This window comes from Anser anser (assembly GCF_964211835.1).
Source record: "Anser anser genome assembly, chromosome: 3".
In the NCBI taxonomy this organism is placed as follows: Eukaryota; Metazoa; Chordata; class Aves; order Anseriformes; family Anatidae; genus Anser; species Anser anser.
The window spans coordinates 4824049-4847730 of record NC_139722.1 but is presented as its reverse complement, the minus strand read 5'-3'; the positions used below and the strand labels follow the sequence as shown (position 1 = coordinate 4847730).

General features: G+C 37.0%; 1 long non-coding RNA gene across 1 annotated transcript; it reads left to right on the top strand.

Annotated features, from left to right (window-relative positions):
• Positions 1-8153: 8153 nt before the first annotated feature.
• LOC310897638 lies at positions 8154-12381 on the top strand. The gene is made up of 3 exons (XR_014582428.1): positions 8154-9505; positions 10240-10326; positions 10885-12381. It is a non-coding gene; the product is annotated as an uncharacterized lncRNA (long non-coding RNA).
• The last annotated feature ends 11301 nt before the right edge of the window (positions 12382-23682 follow it).

Sequence of the window (23682 nt, the reverse complement as noted above, 5' to 3'; positions counted from 1 at the left end):
AGGCAGTAAATCAGTATCCTAAAATGCTCTATCACTGTTATTCATGTATTTTCATCTATCTCAGACCTGGCTCTAGAAGTATTTGGAGACATTGTGAAATCATGCCTCCTGAAAAAAAAAAAAAATTGTTAGGAGATCAACTAAAACTTTTGTTATGTGTTACCTTTTCAACAGCAGAATTTGAGAGAATAAAAAATGAACTCTTTGTAGAACAAAGAAAAGAGAAAAAGAAACTTAGGAACAAAGAAGCTTAGGAAAGTTTAAACCAGAACAATGCAGACAAATAGCACAGAAAGGTAGGTTTTCAAGATTTGATTCCTCTTCTAAGTTCTACAAATACTTTTTTTTTTTTTTTTGCGAGGGGGTGGGGGGCGGGTTGAGGCATTGTGAATGGGCTGGGAACAATGAACTATGCATTTCACACCTGTAACTCCAAAACTCTAAACCTAAATTGGCAAAGAATGAGTTAATGCTATCAGCAAACACCATACTGAAATTTCAAGACAGATCCTTACCAGCCAGTTGGCTTAATTGTGTGTCGCCAATTCATAACATAAAACATCTTTTCAATTCTGACATGTGAACATCTGTCCTTTTCATTTTAGAATGGTTCCATCTCTAATGATAAATTAATTCAATAACAGTTCATAAGCTGTTATTTTTGTAGATTCCCGATTCTTATAATAAGTGAGCAGAAGAAAATTCAACCAGAGAACGGGAATTTTCCACTGGGAAATTCTCAGTTGATATAAGTTCTCTCCAATTTTGTAATGCTACCATTGAAATATGCTAAGGTCAGGGCAAAATGTAATAGAGGATCATTTTGCAGTTCTCCCCTAATGTAAAATCTTTTAGTCTATATCCCAGAAATATACCCAGATTTCTGGGCCAAGTAATAGTTAAGTGCTAGTTGTGTATACCTAGTAGAGACCAAGGGGCTCTTTCAGATCACACATTCTTTTTAACCTACACGTAAGAATGTAGCTCACTGCTACATGAGCTGCTGTTGCTAATTTGAGTTTCCTAACAATAAAACCAAAGCTGTGACAGACTCTAATGTGATATGTGGAGCAGCACAGATACCTGAAAGATGCAGACTAAATCTATAACTGTGATATCTCAAACATGACCAGACAGGGAAGTGAATCTGTTTTATATATATATATATGTATATATATATGTGTATATATATATATATATATATAAAATATGCTGGGTTTTTTTGTTGTTTTACATATATATATATACATACATATATATATATATAGACTCTGTCATTAGGGGCTCCAATTATAAAATAGATAATAAAATTATTAATTTATTAATTCATTATCTGAGTGACAGGGTAGAGTGCACCCTCAGAACATTCACAGATGACACAAAGCTGGGAGGAGTGGCTGATTCATCCAGAGGGACCTCAACGGGCTGGAAAAATGGGATAATAAGAATCTCATGAAGTTCAACAAGGGGATGTGCAGAGACATGCAGCTGGAAGGAATAGACCCATGAACCACTATATGCTGGGGCCCATCCAGCTGGAAAACAGGTTTACAGAAAAGGACGCAGGAGTCCTGGTAGACACCAAGTTGAACATGAGCCAGCAATGTGCTCTTGCTGCTAAGAAGGCTAACTGTATCCTGGCTTGAATTTGGCAAAATATTGCCAGTTGGTCAAGAGAGGTGATCCTTTCCCTCTGTTCAGCACTGGTGAGGCTGTACATGGAGAGCTGTGTCATGGACGTGGACATACTGGAGATAGTACAATGTAGGGTCAAAAAGATGGTGAAGAGACTGGAACATCTCACCAATGAGGAGAGGATGAGAGACCTGGGACTGACCACCTGTAGAAGAGGAGGCTCAGGCGGTATCTGACCAATGTCTATAAATACTTGAAGGTGCAGAAGGAACAGACACACACACACACACACACACACAAAGAAGTTTGTGGAATCTCCTTCTTGGAGATCTTCAAAACCCATCTGGACATAACCCAGTGCAGTGTGCTATAGGTGGTCCTGCTTGAGCAGGTGGGTTGGAACAGATGGACCCAGAGATTCCTTCCAACCTTAACTATTCCATAATTCTGTGATTCTGTAATTTTTGTGAGCAACTGCAGTTAAGAGGTCTGCAAGTGATCCAGAGGAAAAGATCAAAAATCAAAATGATCATCACAGTTAGATAAAATTCAGTAAACCCAAGTACAAGTTCTACAGTTGCACAATAAAAAATGAATTGTGTTGAAGTAGAATGGTAGGTATTTGAGATGGGAGATGTTTGAGTAGTCAGCATTTCTACAAAAAAAAAAATCGCTATATACTACAGGAACAGTAAGTCATCTCTTTCATTCTGTTCAAAGAGTTAACCATCAGTCTAGGAGGCATAAAGATTTCTAAAACAAGTCAAATGTACTCAGCGTACTCAGTGCTGATGAAGCTTCAGTTGGACAAAATATGTCAATAAAGATAACAAGCATAACAGCACAACTAGAAGGAAGCAAAAGAGATCATTAGAGACACAGAAAATGTAATATGAGGAAAAATTGAAAAGATGAGAAAGATTCAATTAAATTGGAGGCAAGAGATGCAATTGTTCCTGAAAGACTTCTGAAACTAGTCCAAGAAGCATAAACTTTCGTACAACTCTTTAAAAAGATTAAAAGGCCATAGTAGAGAAAACATTTGTAGAGACTTCTGAAATACCATGATAGGCAAAAATAACTTGATATCCTGTCTCATGAAAACTGCAGACACTGAATTTTCCAGATATTTGGGCTGGTGGCCCTAAGCAACTCATCTTCCTACAGGACAGATCAATACTTTCCAAGACATTTTACTTCATATTAGGCTTTTTGTTTTCTAACTCAGAGTGTGAGGAGTTGTGTTTGTTGATTCTTGTGTGGTATTTTAGGCATACAGATGCAAATTAGTTTTGCAGATGAAAACGTGGAGAAGATTTGAAAATAACAAAGGCAATCCCACTTTTAATAAGTGATGTATCTGCATTTGTTACTTGTGTTCAGAATGTTACTTGGAAAGGAACAAGGAGTAGAAGAAAATAAAAGTCTTTTAAGGAAGTCAATAACAGAATTCAAAACTTACATTGTTGAGTTCATGGATGCAAATGAACACAAAAAGGCCTTAAATGTCACTACAGAATATTCAACACCTGAAATTTGTAAGATTTTCATCTGTTGCATAGCACTGCCTCCAGAAATGAACCTTACCTAATCAATTCAACTTAAAGTTTTGGCTACAAATCCATCTCACTTCAGACAGATTCAATAAGAGAGTGTACTGGAGAGAAAAGTAAACAGAAAATGCTCCTCACAGAGTTTATACCAAATTATTTTAAAACATGTTTAAAAGTAATAGAAAAATCTGTTCATTCATTGACATTAGTAATGAATGCTCGAAGAACATGATATGAGATATCTAAAGTTTTCTGGAGAAACAAACAAAAAAAAAAGAGCAGGTAACTACTGGATTCACTGAGAATGGCTGAAGATATAAAAAGAGATTAATTCAACTATCTGAATTTTTTTTTTAAAGGCTTTTCTGGGAGAATGTTTAGGTTTAAGAGCTCAGCATAGTTCATTGCACAGGCAGAAAGACAGAAAGGGGGTATTCAGGAAGGGTAAAATCAGACAGACTTTAAGGTAGGTATTTTGTGCTTGTATTCAATTAGTCACTTATGGAGAAAAGTATAGGTGGTGTCACATTACTTTGTCCAAATAAAAGAGGTAAACATGTTATATGCAGATAATGGGGGGAAAAAAAAAGAAAATCTGCTTTAACTGCATTACTAGCTTTTTCTGCACCAAGCTCTAGAAACACCATCTGCCACTGAAGGAGAGAGAGGACATCCCTCACCAGCAGTAGCATCAATTCTTCTTCCCTTCCCTTCCCTTCCCTTCCCTTCCCTTCCCTTCCCTTCCCTTCCCTTCCCTTCCCTTCCCTTCCCTTCCCTTCCCTTCCCTTCCCTTCCCTTCCCTTCCCTTCCCTTCCCTTCCCTTCCCTTCCCTTCCCTTCCCTTCCCTTCCCTTCCCTTCCCTTCCCTTCCCTTCCCTTCCCTTCCCTTCCCTTCCTCTTCTCCTCCCCTCTCCTTCCCCTCCCCTTCCCACAGCCAAATACTGAACAACTGACTCTCCACAGCTCCCTTCCTTTTTTTCGTCTTTTTCTCCTCTCTTTCTTTGTGATTTTCTGTAGTAGCAAAGGTCCTGCCTCACTTCTGTAACTTATAAGCAGCAAAAGCCAACTTTGTTCCCCCTTCTGAGAAGATCATTGCAACATATATAACTGGAATTCTCTAAACAAACAAACAGAAAAGCACCAGTTTTGCTTGCTTTGGAGCCTCTGTTAATCGCAGTTTCTGTCCAGCCATAATGCTTTGTTTACGAAGCCTCTTTGCTGTTCTCTGCCTCCCCTACAAATGTTGTTTTGACATTATGGTCACCAGGTGCCCCACCACCCCTTCCATCAATAGACACTTATGCAGCAGATGGTACAAATGGGTTGGCAATAATTTAGTGCCTCAGCATTGGATTGCCTGTCTGGTGCTTGTAATGGTGACTAGACAGGGTTAATGACAGTAGCTGGGAAAGAAATAATAATAGTTTTAAAAAAAATACTGTAAGGGTACATTTTCAAGGAAGCAAATACCTGTTTCATGAGCCGGATGCTCTGATGAAAATCACTGTTCTTAAAAACCATGATCTATATTCTGTAGGAACAGAGGTTTACTTTAGAAAGGTGCCTTCAGCTTAATCATGTTAACAACGTCAAGACTTCCCTTATCTCCTTTGATCATTATAACACCAGTGACACTGTTATTATTATTATCTTCTGCCTTAAATCATAAGACTATGGCTAGTTCAGCTGTGATGCTCTAAGGATGGAAAGGAAATAAAGCTAGCAATAATTGGTGGTGGCTTTCATTAGACCAACAAATAACTGTCTATGTACTACATACATACTGGGGCACTGAAAGGAATAATTTTAATTATAACCCAATGGAAAATACTTTTGGACATTTTTTAGTCTCTAGTTTAGTTTTTGCTAAAAATATGATAGCACAACCATTTTTGTTGTTGTTGTTTGGTTGTTGTTTTTTGTTTGATTGTTTTTGTTTTTTTCTTTTGCTATAAACCAATATAGAGGTAGAGGTCAATTCAATGTGAATTACTGTAAAGTTCAGAGGTTTTGGCATGCAGGGTTCCAATATCATCTTGAATAATCTACAGCAAAATGTAGGTCATTCAAGAGTGAGAAGTGAGTCAAAATTTGTTCTTTTACACAGATGCTGGCTTCTTCTTTGTTAAATAACTCACTTTAACCATTTTCATCCATTTTGTTGCTTCTAAATTGGAGATAATATTCCTGTCCCAGGGATACTGTAATGATTAATTAACCACTTCAAGTCACTTGGGATTTGAAAAGGTGTGTGTGTGTGTATAACTTCACATATACAGAATATAAATAAATATTTCTGTTACTTTGTGTGTTAGGCATAAAAGATGTCATTCTAGAATCAGCACTGAAATTCTGAGCAAGAAAAAAAGATGTCTTGGGAATTTAGGCTGTCAAATTCAAATGACAGTCTTACTTCCCATCTCCAAATTATCTCCAGATATGAAGTTCTCTCAAAATCATTTCCCTCAGAAGACTCAAGAAGATGAGGTTATTGATATTGAAAAAAAATCATATTGCTTTCCTTTTCCAGCATGATAAGGAGATTTTTGTATTCTGATTTGTGGGGTTTTGTCAGACTTTGTATATTATACTGCAGTCTGGGCCATTGAGTGGTGGTACAACTCACTTCCCACCATTGCTTCTATGAGGGCAAGAAACAGAGAGAGTAATGAAGAAAAGGAGTGTCATTTTAAGGGAAAAATCAGTATGGATTCATTTGGGTTTCTTCAGCAGCATCGTTAACCTTCAGTACTCTGTACTACCACAGGCAAGAACGGGTAAATGATCACTAAAAATCTAGTCAGTTGTTCAGAGATGTTTTCTGGGAGTGCATGTGTAATCATGAGACCAGCACAAACAAATAATGTAGTTCTAAAAAAAATATTCCCAGATTTCTTTTCAGAATAAGAGAAAAAAATGTGAATAAAATGTTGCAATTAAAAAAAAAATCTGGATTTTAACTTATTAATGGACATAGAAAGCTTTCCTCTTCTATAATCACAATGTGATTAAGTCAAAAAAATAGTAATATTTTGTTTCATACTTTTTGCTTTTAAACTGTAACTACATGCACTTTCACTTCAGTGGAAGGAAAAAACAAACTGGAGAGTAAGCCCTGGCATACATTTCCAGCTCAGCCTCACATTCTTGCATGATCTTGAGTAAATAATTTAAATCTACTATGGCTCACATCCCCATCTGTTGATCAAAGGTAACAATATTCCCTTTCCCCTGCCCTTTCCCTGTTACTTTTGTCTAGACTGAATACAGTCAGTTTAAAATTTCCAAGTAAAATACTTTTCTACTAGATTCACCAGAAATGAAAATTTTGAAGAAATGTGTCCATTACACTGAAGTTTTTGACAAGGAAACCAGAAGGATAGGATATACACCCTGATGTCCAGTGGTACCCCTTTGGCAAATCAGCTCTGCTTGTCCATACATATCTCAAACCTTTGGGATGAGTCAGTTTTTACAGGTTCACCACTTTTATAGCTGATCGCATAAGTAAAAATGCAGATTAATCATCTTACAGGTCATTCCAAAACTCCTTCTCCAGCTTCCCTTAAACAGCATGGTCTGATTTCTAGTCTTTGCAGAAAACTTCTTGTGTGGACTTGGATATGTTGCTTATTCTCAGAGCCTCTTTGACTTCCCAGCTGTTTTTGTGTTTTTTCTCACTGGCTGTATATTGCACAGACAGGTAAGTTGGTCATCTCCTGCCCTTTCCAGGTCATTTTCCACAGTGATCTGGAGTACCTGTAAACATTTGAGCTTTAAGAAACATTCAGTCCTAGTCCAACTTTGTGAGCATGGGAGCATCCTTTGCCTTCAAAATAGATGGTTTTTTTTACAATCATAGAATCACAGAATGTTTTTTGTTGGAAGGAATCTTAAAGATCATCTGGTTCCAACTCCTCTACCATGGGCAGGGACACATCCCAACAGCCCAGGCTGCCAAAAGCCCCATCCAACCTAGCTTTGAACACTTCCAGGGATGGGGAATCCACAGCTCCTCTGGACAGCCTGTGCCAGTGCCTCACCACCCTCAGAGTAAAGAATTTCTTGTATATCTAATCTAAATCTACCTTTTTTATTTAAAACCATTCCACCTTGTTCTATCTCTACACCTCCTGACAAAGAGTCCCTCTCCATCTCTCCTGTAGGCCACCTTTAGGTACTGGAAGGCTGCTGTAAGGTCTCTCTGAAGCATCTACTCTAGGCTGAATCCCAACTCCCTCAGCCTCCCTTTGTGGGACAGGTGCTCCAACCCCCTGATCACCTTCATGACCCTCCTCTGGATCAGTTTGAATAAGTTCCTCTTGTGCTGGGGCCCCTGTTGTTACATTCTGCCATGAAGCAAATAACAATGAATAATGTTAATTCTTAGAAATATTTCCTATGTTAATGCAAAGCTATAAATCAGAATCTGGGGAATGTATGGGATCTAGAGACCTGAACAACAACAAAAATAATATAATATCCAAATAGAAAGAATGATTTCACAGACTTTCTAGTTGCAAAACAGTTCTACTTCCAGTGGGGAATTATTTCCAGCCCTACCTCTCCACTCATTCAAAAAAAAAAAAAAAAACAAAGCAAAGCAAAACAAAACAAAACAACAACAACAAACTTCTAACCTTCTTGACTGGAGATTTAGGTTCGGTTCTTATGGTGTTTTTGAGAAATTACATGTTTGGGTTTTTTTTGTTTATTTATTTTTTTTTCAAAGAAACAAGACTTTAAGAGCCAAGAAAAGATGTATTTTATAAATATTGGTGATAACTATAAACATCGCTCTCTGGTTACTTTTTGATAAAAGTGTATTTTTCAAGAAGACAAATGTACAGAAGTCTAACAGTGGAAGAGATGAGCATCCTTTGCTTTCATCCTCCTTTTTGTTTAGTTTGTTTTCCCTATATTTCAATGTTTCAAAGGATGTCTTGAGTTTGTGTATGTGTGTATCTGTATGTAATGACATATTAATAACATCTCAATTAGATATGTATTATAATGGGCTCATTAATATAAATACATGTGATTGGCCTCTGTTTTGCTACAGAACTGAAGTTAATCAGTTAAACTTCAAAGGGCAAACTGAAGGATTATGCTTCACCTCATGGGGAAACAGTCCTTTCTTTGAAGTACCTGTTGGCATCCAGAAAGTTCTGTCAAGTCATCAATACATTTTGAAACTACCTTGGGGTAGTTTCCTATCTTTTTTTTTTTCTCTGATGCAAAAAGCCTTCGTTTCTCTCATGCAAACAGTCTGATGAGCCCAATGAGATCTGGAACCCCAGCTGATGCCCCAAATACCATCACCACAGCCAGAATTAACCAGTTGTCAAACATTTACTTTCAACTATCCAAATGATACAATTTGGTTCAGCATGAGATATAGAAATACAGCTAGAAAATAGCTTTGATATTAGGAAGGTTTCCACTCCCCAAATGGGCTTACAGGATGCCCATTCAAGTGCTAACCAGGGTTATCCTCATCAATTCAGAATCAATTTTTCTGCTCACAGAGTTATTTACTTAGTTCAATGATTAAATAAAATCTCACAGCTAAATAATATGCTTGCCTCTTACTACTAGCAGTGGACAACTCAGGCATTCTCTCCTCTGTTTATTCAACAGCAACCCACTGTTATTTGCAAAACAAAAAAGCAACACAGTGGGAACATTTAAATCCTTTTTTTTTTTTTTTAAAGCCACACAGACAAAAACAGCCAGTCATTTCTTCCCTGCCAACTGATTATACAGCCATGTTGTTTGAAAGCTTGCATAATTTACATTAGCATGCCTAAGATCTCAGGTGACTATGCCTTTGAGGCCAGCATGATAGCCCCAGTGGACCAAGATTTGATATTCTTCCCAATATCTGACCCTTTTTTCCTTGTTAATTATAGGCAGACTTCCCTGGCCTGGGCCCGGATCTGCACCTGTTTCCCATCTCTGAGCAGCTGCTAATTAGGTTGCAAATGGTGGGGCTGAGCAGAGCTGGCCACACATGCTTGAGCAGTCTATTGATCAGATTGGCATGCCATGCATACAATAATTACTACTTTCTGAACCCACTTCCCACAATAAAGGCTGCTCACAGAAGCCACGTTGTATTGAAATAAAAATTGTATCTCATACTGATGATATGTAATGATGTTGCTCCAGTGGAATAAGGGATGGGGATGGCAGAGGATGGATTTTGGATTCAAAACAGCCTTGTACAGGAAGAACTAATGAATTTCTTAGGTTATGTATATTTAACGTGGAGGCATGACTCCAACTGACCGTCTAAAAATATAGGAATATTATGAGGTGTTTTTTTTTTTTAATGTTTTTCTCTATGTCATGTATTTAATTTATTTATTGGTCCTAGGATAAAGCAACTTCCAAATCTTATCTTGAGCATGGAGCTGTGAACGAGCCTAAAAATCTTATACTGAAATGATCCTAAAAATTTTAGTTTGATTAGTGGTACCTTTTGTGCTGAAACTCAAAAGAAGGTAAAGGTGATATGCCAGCATATATCAGCTACAGAAATATCTTCTCTTTGCCATTTAAAATGAACAGACAATAGTGAAAATATTTTATCTCATCCTGGCATGTATGTTTCTCTCTCTTGATTATAAATGGCATTAAGATATCTCTCTCAGATGTAGACTGTTGTCCTGTACATGTCTCAGGTTGGATGAGATTATCTCGCACAAAAATAAAACTCCTTCTTTTCCAAAGAGAGAAGGTTGTTGATATCATCATCCTAATCCTGGATTAATATTCGTTCCTCACATGGCATTGGTTTCTTTCCTGAGCCTTTCAGATTGACCTTTCTTTGTATGTTTATCCATGGTGGGGAATTCAGTTTGAGATTAAGACAACTGAATTTAGGTGTCTACATAGCCATATTTATAGGCATGATAGATGTCTAAGCTTCTGTTATAATTAATGAAAATCTAGTAAATTAGGGGAGGACAGTTCAGCTGACAAGATTCAACTTAGGCAATCATCAGTCGTTTAAATATATGAATTTGCTGTCATTTGAAATGCATTAGGATATTGGAGACATAATGGGATATGGCAAATGCTTTGACAAGGATATGCGATTCTTATGCTTTTCTGGAGTAAGAGCTGGAAAACTGGTGCGTATTTCAAACAGCAATGGATGTGTTTATGTATTTAACTGAATTAACCCATATGGAACAAATGTGCACTGACTATAATGGGACCTTTGGTGCCTAGGGAAAATCTAGACACCTATGTGAGTGTAACTAAACTTAGTTATTTCATCCAGAGCTGAATACTGATGCATAACCTGTGTCATTGTTCAAATATTGGTGTTCAGTGATGAATAAGATGCTCCAATTCTGTGGCAATATTCAACAATTTAAGCTAATTTTGGAAACCTAAGATTACGTGAATTCCTCCAAAATATATTGGATAGGGAAAATGTGGTATAAAGAAGCTCAGCTGACTTGCCTGAACAGGTAAGGAGGGTCACTGCATGTCTGAAAGGGATCCCAAAGGTATCTTAGACTTCTAGACCCAGTATTCTATCTACTGCACCGCTCTTCCACCTAGCTGGGGATGTGTAATTCGATGTGGTCATAATCATAAATTTCAGGGGATCTTTCACTGGGGTCAGTGAATCATTGTCACTAATGGATTGTATGACAGGACCTCTTTCTCCATTATTGTAGGTCTTCAATTCAAGAAAGAAAGAAAAAAAAAACTAAGTAATATTAAAATAAATAAAAATGATTTCATCAGCAAGAACAAGTGCAAGAAGTGGTCTGCGATAGTCTGGGAAACACGTGTCTTTACTTGATTTTATATCAACTTCCAATGAACAATAATGCACCCATCACCTGCAAATTGGGAGATCTAAAGACCGAAGGATTCTTCACCAAAGGAAATATTGCAAAGCAATTTTTTTCATACAATGCAGAATCAGTCAGGGATTTTCATAGACAGAAAATCATGTGAAACTCACCCTATAAATAATTCACTGTGAATTATTTGCTTGTCTTAGGATCTGCAGGCCAGATTTCCAGCTGGTGTAAATCCACATCATTCTGTTGGCCTCGGTGAAGCTATGCTGATTACACCAGCTGAGTAACTGACCCAATGTATTGATGAAGAAAATTTCATCAACACAATGAGACAGGATACACTTTGAGGAAAAAAAATAAAGAGTGACATGCAGTGAAAACAGTATCAAAACAGTTCAACAGCTCTTCACAATCTTAATATGTCTGTGGATGGTACAAACTAGATAGAACCCCCTTTGTGCAAGCTAATAGCACGCTAAGAAGCTGTAGCAGGTGAAAACACAATAATCGTCTTCCCATTTTTCAGGAAATAATGATCTGAAACAATAGTTGGCAGCTTAACTCTTGTCAGACTGTTGTTTTACAAAATCCAGCATTTCCTCTACTTTGAATTTGTATTAGCAGAAGATGAATCATTGATGCTGCTGGATCCCCTCATTTTTCATATACAGCAGAATGAATTATTTTCATATAGCATGTCATGAGCTTTCTCTATTTTTACATTTTCCCACTGCAGTTGAATCAAAGTGAATATTTCATAGGGATTCCTTTTTCTGTAGGGTTTGACCATAAATCAGATTTGCTGCAATCTAGCTGCAGAGGTGACCTGTTTTCTCAAAGCTAACATGGAGAGAGGAAAAAAAGAAAAAAAAAAAAACCACACACACACACCCCTAACCAAATATTTCCATACATTCACTCCAAAATATACTTTTAATTACAGAAATGCATTAATGAATATTTTTAAAAATTAAATTAACTTACCCTTTCTCAAATGTTTAAATACATTAAAATGTTGTATAGAGTTAGCTTGAATATTTTGGACAGACTTGGGATATAGTCTGTCTCAAGTCAAGAAAAGAGGAAATCAGAATAGGTAGTGGGTAAATTTACATCAACACATGACTGGATATTAGTGGTTATATTATAGTTAAGTGCATAATGAAAGATTTAGGAACCTGTGAACTTGGCTTTAGGCTTAAAGTAATTAGCAATTTTTGCATATATGAATCAGTGGAGATTTGGAATCTAACTTTAGGGGCATTAAAGTTTTTAATATAATCTCTTAGCTTGTGTTCAGAGGCAATGTAGTAAGGAACACCAGGGGATCTGTAAGTACCTGATATAATAAAGCAGTACTTGTATCTTTGCACTTCAGTGAATTGATTCTTCTAGGACTGAATCAGATTTAAACTCCAAATGTGGAAGTTCACCAAGATCTTATTGGCAGAGAGTTTCTAGTTATGAGGCCAAAGAGTTTTAGGAAAAGTGTTTGAATGGAGAGAAAAATGAGATTAAATGACAACACACATACTGCTGTTTTTTAAGCAGAAGCTTGAGCAGGTATGACTTGATGGACTGTGATTACTGGGATCTGAACTTGATAACAGAGGAAGTTTTTTCCAATGTCATATTCTTGGCAGACCCTGTCCAATGGGTAGGACAAATAACTATAATTTCTAGTTGATCATACTTTTTCTTTATTTCTCAAATAAAGTGTTTCAAAGTCTCCACTGTCTTAAAATGCACCGTTATTATTTACTCTGTCTTTTAGAGAGAGTCATCTTCTGTGGTTGAGTATTATCCCTTCTTAGGATCAGCTAGGAAAACTGAATGTTTTTGAATTGAATTGATTTTTTTTTTCCCCTTCTGTTTTTATTATTCTACTTCACATTCACAGTAGGTAAGCACAGACCCGGTCTGTGAATAAAGTGTAGATGCCTGTTGAGGGATACAGAAAAAACTCATGCACATGCCTGTATACTTGAGCTTTTTCCTATCCCCTTTTTCAGCAATCTTACCTCTGTTTTCAGTTTTATCTTTCCTTTCTTGCATGGTTCTATTCAACACGTTTTCTTACATTTTTAGATTAGATCTGGAAGGTCTAGATAAGCTTGCTTGTTATTAATGAAAAACATTAATAAAAGGTATGTCTTGACTAAATTTTCTTGTTTAATTTTCAGGTGTGACTGAACAGACTCCAAAACTTGTTTGCTCAAGAGTAGTGACATGGAAATGCTACTAAATATCTTTGGAAACATATTCAAGTGTGAAATGCTCAGAGAAAGAAAAAGAGAACATGTTGTTTGCAAACATTGGTGTGACCACACATTTGGACTTACCTGGGAAAAATAAAAAATTAAAAAATCAAACTTACTCTTTTTAGATTATCCTGGTCATGGGTACTCATCATAGCATACACAACAGGGAATCAACAGGTTTGAAGAAATTTAGGTATAGGTCTAAATATGTGCAAATCTTCCATAAATCTTATGAAAAATCAGATGAAACTGCTCACAGGTGTTACTTCCTGTATGACTAAGCTCCCCTTTGGGTCAATAACCAATTCTATTTTACCACCAGAAAAGCTCCCAAGGATCTGTTGAAGATTACTTCACTTGCTTAATGACATCAGAGATTAACCTAAAGTGACCCTGTATGGTCATGGTGGTTGTAGTACAGGACCTACAGGACACACATGATCTTCTGCTCTGGAAACATAAGATCATGGGGGATAGCATCAGTCATCTCTAATGGCACGGGTGAATATGTATAGGCAACTGAACTAAAATAATGAAATTATGAATTATGGGAGTTTAAACACGTAATACCTATTCATTCATCTACACTGCAAACACATAAATTTAGGTGTACTATTCTTAAACTTAATCATAATCTAGGTAACTAGTGTGAAGTAGGCACTGAATAGTCAGCTGCCTAAACATGATTATATAGTGTCATTTGGGATACCCTGAAGTATTCCACATGGATTTCAGCTGCAACTCTCTAAATCTCAGACTAGGAACCACAGAATGTGCAAGTTATTAAACTGAGACACTAAATTTTATATGGCTAAAATTAGGTTAGATGAATCCCGCTTTCAGGGCTTCATGATGCTACTTTTAAATCTTTTACACCCTATTAATCTGACACCTAAAGGCTAAAACTGGGAATAAAAATTATGCCCTTCATAGACTTCTAAATGCAAGGGATTATTACTTCTCAATAGGAACTAAGGCCTGAGGATATTTTACATCCTGAAGTCTTACAAAGGCACTCAATGTATGAGCTTCTGTAAGCATGAAATGTTGCATCTAGACAAAAATGATTTATAATAACTTCAGATTTCTTTGAAAGGCATGAGCTTGGTCAATGGATTGGATGGACAGAATGGGATGCACGATATTTATACATAGGTGGTACTACTTAAAATAGACCATCACCATTTTTGCATGGTTTTAGCAGTATACTTTCAAAGATTAATTTATTCAAACTCTTATGAATGTCTGATGCTATTTTTTGAAGAATAATTTATTATCTGAAAACTTTCTAGCACCTCCCACTATTTCAGATTTCTGCAAAATTTCCATTAAAATAGACTACCTAAATTGCAACTTGAATTACTCCCCTTAGCTCCTGTATTTCCACTTCTAGATTTTGTAATAAAACCAACCAAACAAAAGTTTAAACAAATAGATAGGGGTGAAGGCACAACAGCCAGATCCAATAGATTATTTAGCAGTTTTGTCTGAGAAGAATTAAAAATCCCTTCTACTTCTGCTGTTGCTTTAGTACCATAAAAAATAAATTTATAAATAAAATAAAATAAATAAAATAAAATAAAATAAAATAAAATAAAATAAAATAAAATAAAATAAAATAAAATAAAATAAAATAAAATAAAATCTAGATACATAAAAAGTAAAAACGAATGCCATATTGATGCCTAGGAAACAATTAAAATCAAAGCCAGACCCCTTTTCTTGAAGTTATTGTTATATAAGTATTTTGTAGAATAAGGCCAGTCAGTCTCCCGTCTGTGCCCAGCAAGATCATGGACCAAATCATCTTGGAAACTATGTTAAGGCACATAGAAAACAGAGAGATGACTGGTGACAGCCAACTTGGCTTCACTAAGACCAAATTGCACCTGACAAATTTGGTGATCTCCTACAATGGAGTTAAAGCATTGATGGATATGGGAAGAGCAACTGACATCATCTACCTGAACTTGTGCAAAGCATTTGACACTGTCCCCCATGACAACCTTGTCTCTAAATTGGATAGACATGGTTTTGATGGATAGACCACTTGGTGAATAAGAAATTGGCTAGACTGTCACACTCAAAGAGTTGTGGCCAATGGCTTGATGTCCAGGTATAAACCAGTGATGAGTGGTGTCCCTCAGGGGTCAGTGTTGGGACCAGTTCTGTTTAACATCTTTGTCAGTGACATGGACAGTGGAATCGAATGAACCTTCAGCAAGTCTGCATTTGACACCAAGCTGGGTGGTACAGCTGACACATCAGAGGGAAGGGATGCCATCCAGAAGAAGCATGACAGGCTTGAGAGGTGGGCCCATGAGAACCTTATGAAGTTCAACAAGGCCAAGTGCAAGGTGCTGCACCTCGGCCAGCATCAAAAGAAACATAGCTAGCAGGTCAACGGAGGGATTGTCCCCATCTACTCCACTGTTGTGAGACTACACCTGGAGCACTATTTAGCTCTGGGGCACAAAGCATAATAAGAAGCTATTGGAGCATGTCCAGAGGAAGCTACGAGGGTGATCAGAGGGCTGGAGCATCTCTGCTATGAAGGGATGCTGAGAGAGTTGTGGTTGTTCTGTCCAGAGAAGAGAAGGTGCTGGGGAGAACTCACTGCAGCCTTTCACTACCTAACAGGGGCCTACAAGAAAGCTAGAGGAGGACTCTTTATCAGGGACTGTAGTGATAGGATAAGGGATAATGGCTTTAAACTAAAAGAAAGCAGGTTTAGATTAGTTATTTGGAAGAAATTCTGTACTATGAGGGCAGTGAGGCACTGGAACAGGTTGCTCAGAGAAGCTGTGGATGCCCCTTCCCAGGAAGTGTTTAAAACCAGGTTTGATGGGGTTTTGAACAACCTGGTCTACTGAGAGGTGTCCCTGCCCATGGCAGGGGGATTGGAACTAGATGATCTTTAAGGTCCCTTCCAGCCCAAACCATTCTATGATTCTAAGATTCTATGATTCTATGATTCTGTGATTCTATGAAGATGGTGGTCAATGTTGTGGTTTCTAGTATTTCCTCGGTAATATATTCCATTTTATTTATTGGTATCTTGGAAATGGAACTACAGTGTTTCTTCTTTGTATAGATGAAAGTCTGTTACACTGAAAAAAGTTATAGGACACAACTTTGGAATGGGGCACAGAAAAGATGGGATGGGACAATTAGCCAAACAAACCAGAGCTGAAGATCTTGAAAAGATATTTTCAAACAAATGACTCAAAGTTGCATTTTTTTCTAATAGTTTTCTAATTATTAGAAAACTGGATAAAAAAGTTTAGGCTGTCACAAGGCTTTGAATTTATGCATCCCATCTTCTTGGGTCCTTCTGACCTTGAATATATCAAAGGGGTCACATACTCACACAGCTCAAATATTATTTTCTGAAATCCAGAGGATACCAGTCACAAGTACTCTTCTCTTTGGGCTTACTGGACATTATGTAACTCTCCTTAGTGTTACCAAGAGCTATATGCTCTGTGCATTTATATTTCATCCATTTCCTCTTTCTTTTCTTCAGACGGGAATTTTTAGTTTTACATAGTGGTATTAAGGAGAGACTGGTTATCACACAGGACTCCTGGATCTTCACTTCACCAAAACACAGGCATTTGTTACCACTTGTAATGTGGATAAAAAGGTAGAAGACTGGATTTCCAGCTAAAACACAAGCTAGGATACAGAGTAAATTGACTGCATTTCCAGCTCAAAAAAACCAATATGACCAAATGAAAATTAATCCCATCTTGTTTTCTATCAATAAATAAATGAATCAAGGCTAAAAATATTTCATTTTTTATCCTTTCTACTTGGACTTGGTCACTAAAATCAAGTCTAGGATTGACATCTAATTTCCACCAATATTAAAAAAGTACCTGAATGTGCCGTATAGCCAAAAGAAAGAGGTGTGCAACTAAGAACACCTTCAGAGGACAGTCTTCCCTGCCTTACTGAGGTGTTTAATCTGAACAAGGAGATAAAAGATGAGGCAAATCTCTTGAGCAAGAAAGTGATCATACAATATATAAGTGCTAAGGCTAAATAAACAATAGATATATTAAAATCTTGAGCCAATATTTGATTTTTTTTTCATTGTTTGCACTATCAGGTACAAACACATGTCCACTTGACAATTTTTTCTAAGTATAAACTGTAACTGTTTACTCTTCTGTTTCCAAACACAGACTAGAAGGCTACAGGTTTAAGACTCAGGAGACCTGATGTGTTTCATGGCTGGTTCTGCTACCAATCCACTGCATACCTATCAGGACACTATGTTCTGGTTTTGTGTCTCTCTTCACACTCTCCTCTCCCAAAAATTCAAATGCCAAATCCTGTATTTTAAGAATGTAATGTATTAAATTATCAAAGATTATTCATGTCAGTTTATCCCATATTTGAATGCTTTCTTCTACAAGCAATGGTAGAGAAGGCTTCATTCTACAGCTCTTTCTTGAATAAGTATTACTTCTTTCAGCACCCGACATCATTTATGTCACCTCTCTTCTCACTTCAGTGTCACTTTAGAGAGTCTTAATCTTCTGACCTGGTGCCGTATCTTCTTTTAACACCAGCTCCATTTAGCTCCTCTGTCCTCCTTTTCAGTGTGACCACATCACAAGAAGAGGAAATTAAGAGGAAGATAGATAGCTTCTCTATGGCCTTGTAGTCCTTGGTCCGAACTGGATAGCCAAAAAAATAAATAAAAAATGTACAGTTGAGAAGTGACCCAATACATCATAATAGAATCAGGAAAAGATGAAGCGAAGACTGCAACTAAATCATTTCCATGAGAGTTAAACTGACAGATGTTTTCCTAATTTATTATTAAGCATTTTCAGTGATAAGTCCTTGACAGTGAAATATGTTATCTATTCCAAAGCAAGTTTTTCTTAAAATCTTGTTGTTTTCTTACACATCAGGCTTATTCTTAGAAGGGAATAAGAATTCTTGACATGACATCATGCCTCCAACAAGCAGCCTCAGTGTTGCCATGTTTAAGTGAGGATCCTTAGAAGATTCTCTTGGTTAAATAATACTATTTCATTTTCCAACTTAAAGAAAAGAGGTATCATGGTACAATATCTAGAATTCGTTAGTGTTAGCTGCACACATCTGGAACAGGATTCAGTGTAAAATTAAGGACACAATTAGGTTCAACTAAATCATATGGCTCAAGTATCATCACCCAAAGCTCCTTTATGCTCAAGGGAAACAAATAGGTGCTTCTAACTGTAACTCATGTGATACGCCTTGCATTTATATATTTTTTTAATTTGTTTTAAGATGAGACGAAGCACCTTCTAGAGACAATAAACAAATAAATAAATAAAAGTAAAAAATAACAGCACTGTGACTTCTTAGCAATCTTTGCTGCTAAACTGCAGACTAAGAGAGGGTGTTATTTATGAAGTTACCTAAGAAAACCTTGCCTCCAAGACATTAAATTTTACTCAGCACCATTCTGAAGTTAAAGAATGAAGATTCCATCTTCTGATTACTACATTTAAATTCCAAATCCAGGAGTTCCAGTGCTTTCTAAGATATATCATGTACAAAATCCCTCCAGCTTTTCTCTCATATCTCTATTTCATTGCTATAACCACAAAGAATACTCTGCATTCCTGTCATTTGTAGTTAAGATACAGATCTCTGCATTTTCTTCCCAATTACTCTGCCTTCTCTGTTCTCCCCTGACTTACGTAATCCACTTAGTTTCAACTACCCTCCACTGCAAGGAATCTTGGTATTATTTTATACAGTGCTTTGTTGTAATTTTAACTCTACTATAATATCATTATAGTGCCTGAAAATAATATGTCCCCTTCACAGTTTGGCATTTGGGGGAAAAAAGAAAAAAAAAAAAGAAAAAAAAAATAAGTCTGCCACAATTCAGAATACATGCTGAAGCTGTGTTTAAACCAAAAATCCAAGTCTTAAAAGTAAAAATTTTATTAAGGGGTATTAAGTGGTACATTTTTAAAGATTGAAAATGTTTTATTAAGATACTATTTTATTATTAATTACTTTCTCAATCATTTCATTTAGGCTACTGCATTATATTGAGATTAAGTATTTATCATGTATTTTATTTTGTGCTAAAAATGATCTGCATTACCAACATGCAGTATTTAAACAGTGTAAACATATTTATTTATTTTTTAATAGATGCGAACAGACTGATAATGTAAAAGAAATAGATACCACAGAATCACAGAATGGTTAAGGTTGGAAGGGACCTCTGGAGGTCCAACTCCCTGGTCAACCAGGTTCACCTAGAGCCACTTGCCCAGGACTGTGTCCAAGGGGCTTTTGAAGATCTCCAATAAGGGAAACTCCAGCACCTCTCTGAGCAACCTGTGCCAGGTCACCATCACCTTGCATGGTAAAAAAGTGTTTCCTGATGTTCAGAAAGAAACTCCTGTGTTCCAGTTTGTCCCTTGTCTCCTGGCACTGGGCACCACTGAAAAGAGCCTGACTCTTCCCATATATACATGACTCTTTCTCTTCTCCATATACTCCTTCGCCCTTCTCCTACTGTCCTTTTTATCAGCACTCAAGATTTCAATATTAGATAAGTATGGGTTTTGGAATGAAAAAAAAGTGACGTTCAGTTTGTAGTTTCTTTTCAGATCTATTCCACCTGTCAGAGAGACCTTATTATGACCCTTTAATCCATAATTGAAATCTACAGAAATAAAGCATAAAAAGACAATGTTTTCCTTAAACATTTCACTGAATACCTGAGTTCAAATGGTTAGAAATCTATAAATACCGTGGCTGAACTCAGGGTATTCTACGATTCTATGATGATTCTGTAATTCTATAAACTGGCAGTTTACTCAATGGAAGCAACTGTAGTAAAAAACTCCTTACCATTCTGGACAGTCCGGAGTTGGAAGAGATCCACAAAGATCATGGAGTCCAACTCCTGGCTCCACACAGGACCCCCCAAACAACAAACCCTGTATCTGAGAACGTTGTACAAATGCTTCCTGAACTCCAGCGGGCTCATTGCTATGACCGCTGCCCTGGGGAGCCTGTCCCAGTGCTCGACCACCCCTGGGTGCAGAACCTTTCCCTCACACCCAACCTGACCCTCCCCTGTCCCAGCTCCATGCCGTTCCCTCGGGTCCTGTTGCTGTCCCCAGAGAGCAGAGCTCAGCGCCTGCCCCTCCGCTCCCCTCGTGAGGGAGCTGCAGGCCGCCATGAGGCTTCCCCTTGGCCTGCTCTGCTCTGGGCTACACAAACCAAGAGACCTCAGCTGCTCCTCACACGCCTTCCCCTCCAGACCATCTCTGTAGCCCTCGTTTGGATGATTTCTAGTAGTTTTATATCCTTCTTATATTGTGGCACCCAAAACTGCACACAGCACTCGAGGTGAGGCCATATAGCACAGAGTAGAGTGGGACAATCACTTCCCTCAACCAGCTAGCAATTCTGTGATCCTATGATACCATGAACTGTAGTTAAAAAAAAAAAAAAAAAAAAAGAGAAAGGACAACAGAAAGAAAGAGGGTACACACACACACAAAATAATGTTTTAGAGGCTTACTCAAAGTTAAAATGTAATTCTATCACCTTCTGATTAATTTTCACCTTTTCCAAGTCATCTGGTCTTAATCTGCTACTGGATGTGAAACTCTTCTTCACTCTGGAGCCCTCTACCCTTCCAACATGACAGCCACTGAAAGACAACTGCTTCCTTTATTTTCCTGAAAAGAAGTTTACCAGGAGAGAAAAATAAGCATTTTATCAAGAGAGAAAAACAAACATTTGCACATGCACAGACACTTTCACAGGCAGAGATGACCAGAATTTTTTCTTTTAGTTGATTCCATACCAGAAGCCAAACTACGACTGTCTAATATGCACATGGAGCATGGAGGCAAAATTGGTTCTGACAGTAAGTAGCAAACAAGAAACATAAAATGTAATTTTAATGGTTAAGCAAAAATTAAGTCAACTTTTATAAATAATGGCACTGCATTTAATGTTTAATAATCTGATTCAAAACTTACTGGCAAAGTTCTAGATCTTTAGTTTCCATCACAAAAAGAATTAGATTCAATTACAGTTTTGCTTTGGAATCTGTAAATCTAGATTCTGTTACAACACCTGACTGTTACGGGCAGAACCACCCTGCAAGAGAACAGGAACCATCAGTACTATGAACCATCAGGACTACATGAGCCTACTGACAGCTTAAGTTGGGAATTCAGGTAAACCTAGGGAAAAAAAAAAAGGGATGGAGGGGGCAGGGAGGGGGGAGAGACGATATTAGCAATAACCTTGATGAATAATCACTTCATATAGAAAAAAGCCTTGAAAGTAACATTATTTGATTATATGAAAAAAAAAGAACAAGATCTAAAACTCATAATGAAATCTCACTGATTTCACTGAGTCCCCTTGTATACCTAATGCCTGTACATTAAAATAAATATTATTCATAAAATGTCACATAAACATATGTAAACATTGATTATGTTCTCTCTGGGTTTCTATAACTACCTCATTACAGAATTCTCTCATTCTACCTCATTACAGAATTCAGATACTTCCAAGGCAATAAATGATGATTAGGACCTACCACATGTAGGTTGTTCTCATTATCTCCTAAGAAAGAGAAACATTTGAGCAGAAAAATGTTCCATTTCTGATAGATTTTAACTTTTTATATATATATATATTATTATTTTATTCAACCTGCACACTACTTTGAACATAATACAGTTTCATTTCAACCAGATGTTTTATAAAAGGTATTTGGGGGACATTCTGGAGCACACTCACTTCATTTCTTATGGTCAGTAGTTACACGTGACATTAGAGTTGTGTGTGTACAGCTGTGAAATGCTTTCTTCCTCAGTATTTGAAATCCTATGTTTCAAGTCATGCTGTAAGGCAGGTATATGGCACAGAAGAGAAGCCAAGGAACTAAACATGTTGGGAGTGCAATCTGTTTTGTCCATGTTGTGAAGCAAACACCCTTCTGCAGGACTGCCGTAAGGGGTTTTCTTCCAGCCAACAACTCCACACAGTCATATCAAGCATGTAATGTCCAGGTCTGTGTAGACACTTCTGCAGTACTAGGATGTAAATTTGGTGGTTTTGTTTTGCTTATTATTATTATTATTACTATTATTATTATTATTATTATCATTATTATTATTATTATTATACGGGTTTTGCTTCAGAGAAGCAGAAGCTGTCGTCCACTATCTAAGACTTGAGTGGCCTGTGTTGTTTGCTTTAGCATAGCTCTTAGAAACATCTCTGTACTAGGGTGCTGTGCTGTTATGGACAATAGGATTGTCTTTATCTCTGTAAAAGAGTCCTGGTTTTAGCCAAAAAAAGTCTAAATCAAAGTTTATTGCGATGGAGAAAGAAAGGGTTTTAAGAGTGTGATTCATCCTATCCTAATAGTAATATCTAAACTAGAGTATATTGTCTCTGGAGGTGCCTGTCTCTCTCTTGACTGCAGAAAAAGTCAAGATGACTGACTGATTTAGAATAGATGCCTAAATTTTAGACAATTATATTTAGACAAGATGACTGCCACCTAAATTTAGCTGACCTAACTCAAAGCCTTGTTATGTATGCAGAAAAGACCAATAAAGAAAGTAAGAAGTGAAGTTTCATTTCACAGGCTGGGAAGTATGTGGTAAAGAGGATAGCATTTCCACAAGCACTTCAGTGACATGGGAACCCAAATCTCAGAATATTTCTTAGATTCTTGCAAAAATGGAGTCAGTAAGATCAAATGACTTGCATAAAATCACACACAAAGTCCATGTATAAGCAGGAACTGAAGCTGTCCCCCAGAGTCCCAAGCCACTGCTCAAACACATCCAACCTTCCTTCGTCAGCCTCATGACCTGACTAAACATTTCTTTAAGGGTCCTTCCCTTTTCTTTCTAAAGGAAAATCTGTGCAGGTCTCTGAAGCTAAGCAACTTTCTTCTGTTTTACACATTTAAATTAAAATCTATTTAAGAAAAAAACTACAAGACATAGTGCAATTTTAAAGTCATTTGGCAAACTGATTCTGTCAAGAAAGCTTAGTTTCATTCTGTTTGCTTGCAACAGCTTTTCTTTTTTTTTTTTTTTTTCCCATAACTCTGCTGTTCTTGTTCTTTTAATACATTTGGGAGGCCTGTCAAGGCCTATCCACTCTCTAAATAGCTTTGCAGATTAAATTTTTAACTCTACTCTCTTCATGCAGATGTATATTTCTGACAAAGAATTGCACTGACATGTCATCTCCCATCTTTCTCACAAGAGAAGAAATAGCTACGTGCCAGTACTGCTCGAAATTCTGACTCTCCCCATCAAACAATAAAATAAAATAATTGTAATTATAAAACCCTGCATCAAGAAAACCTACTTCTTTATCT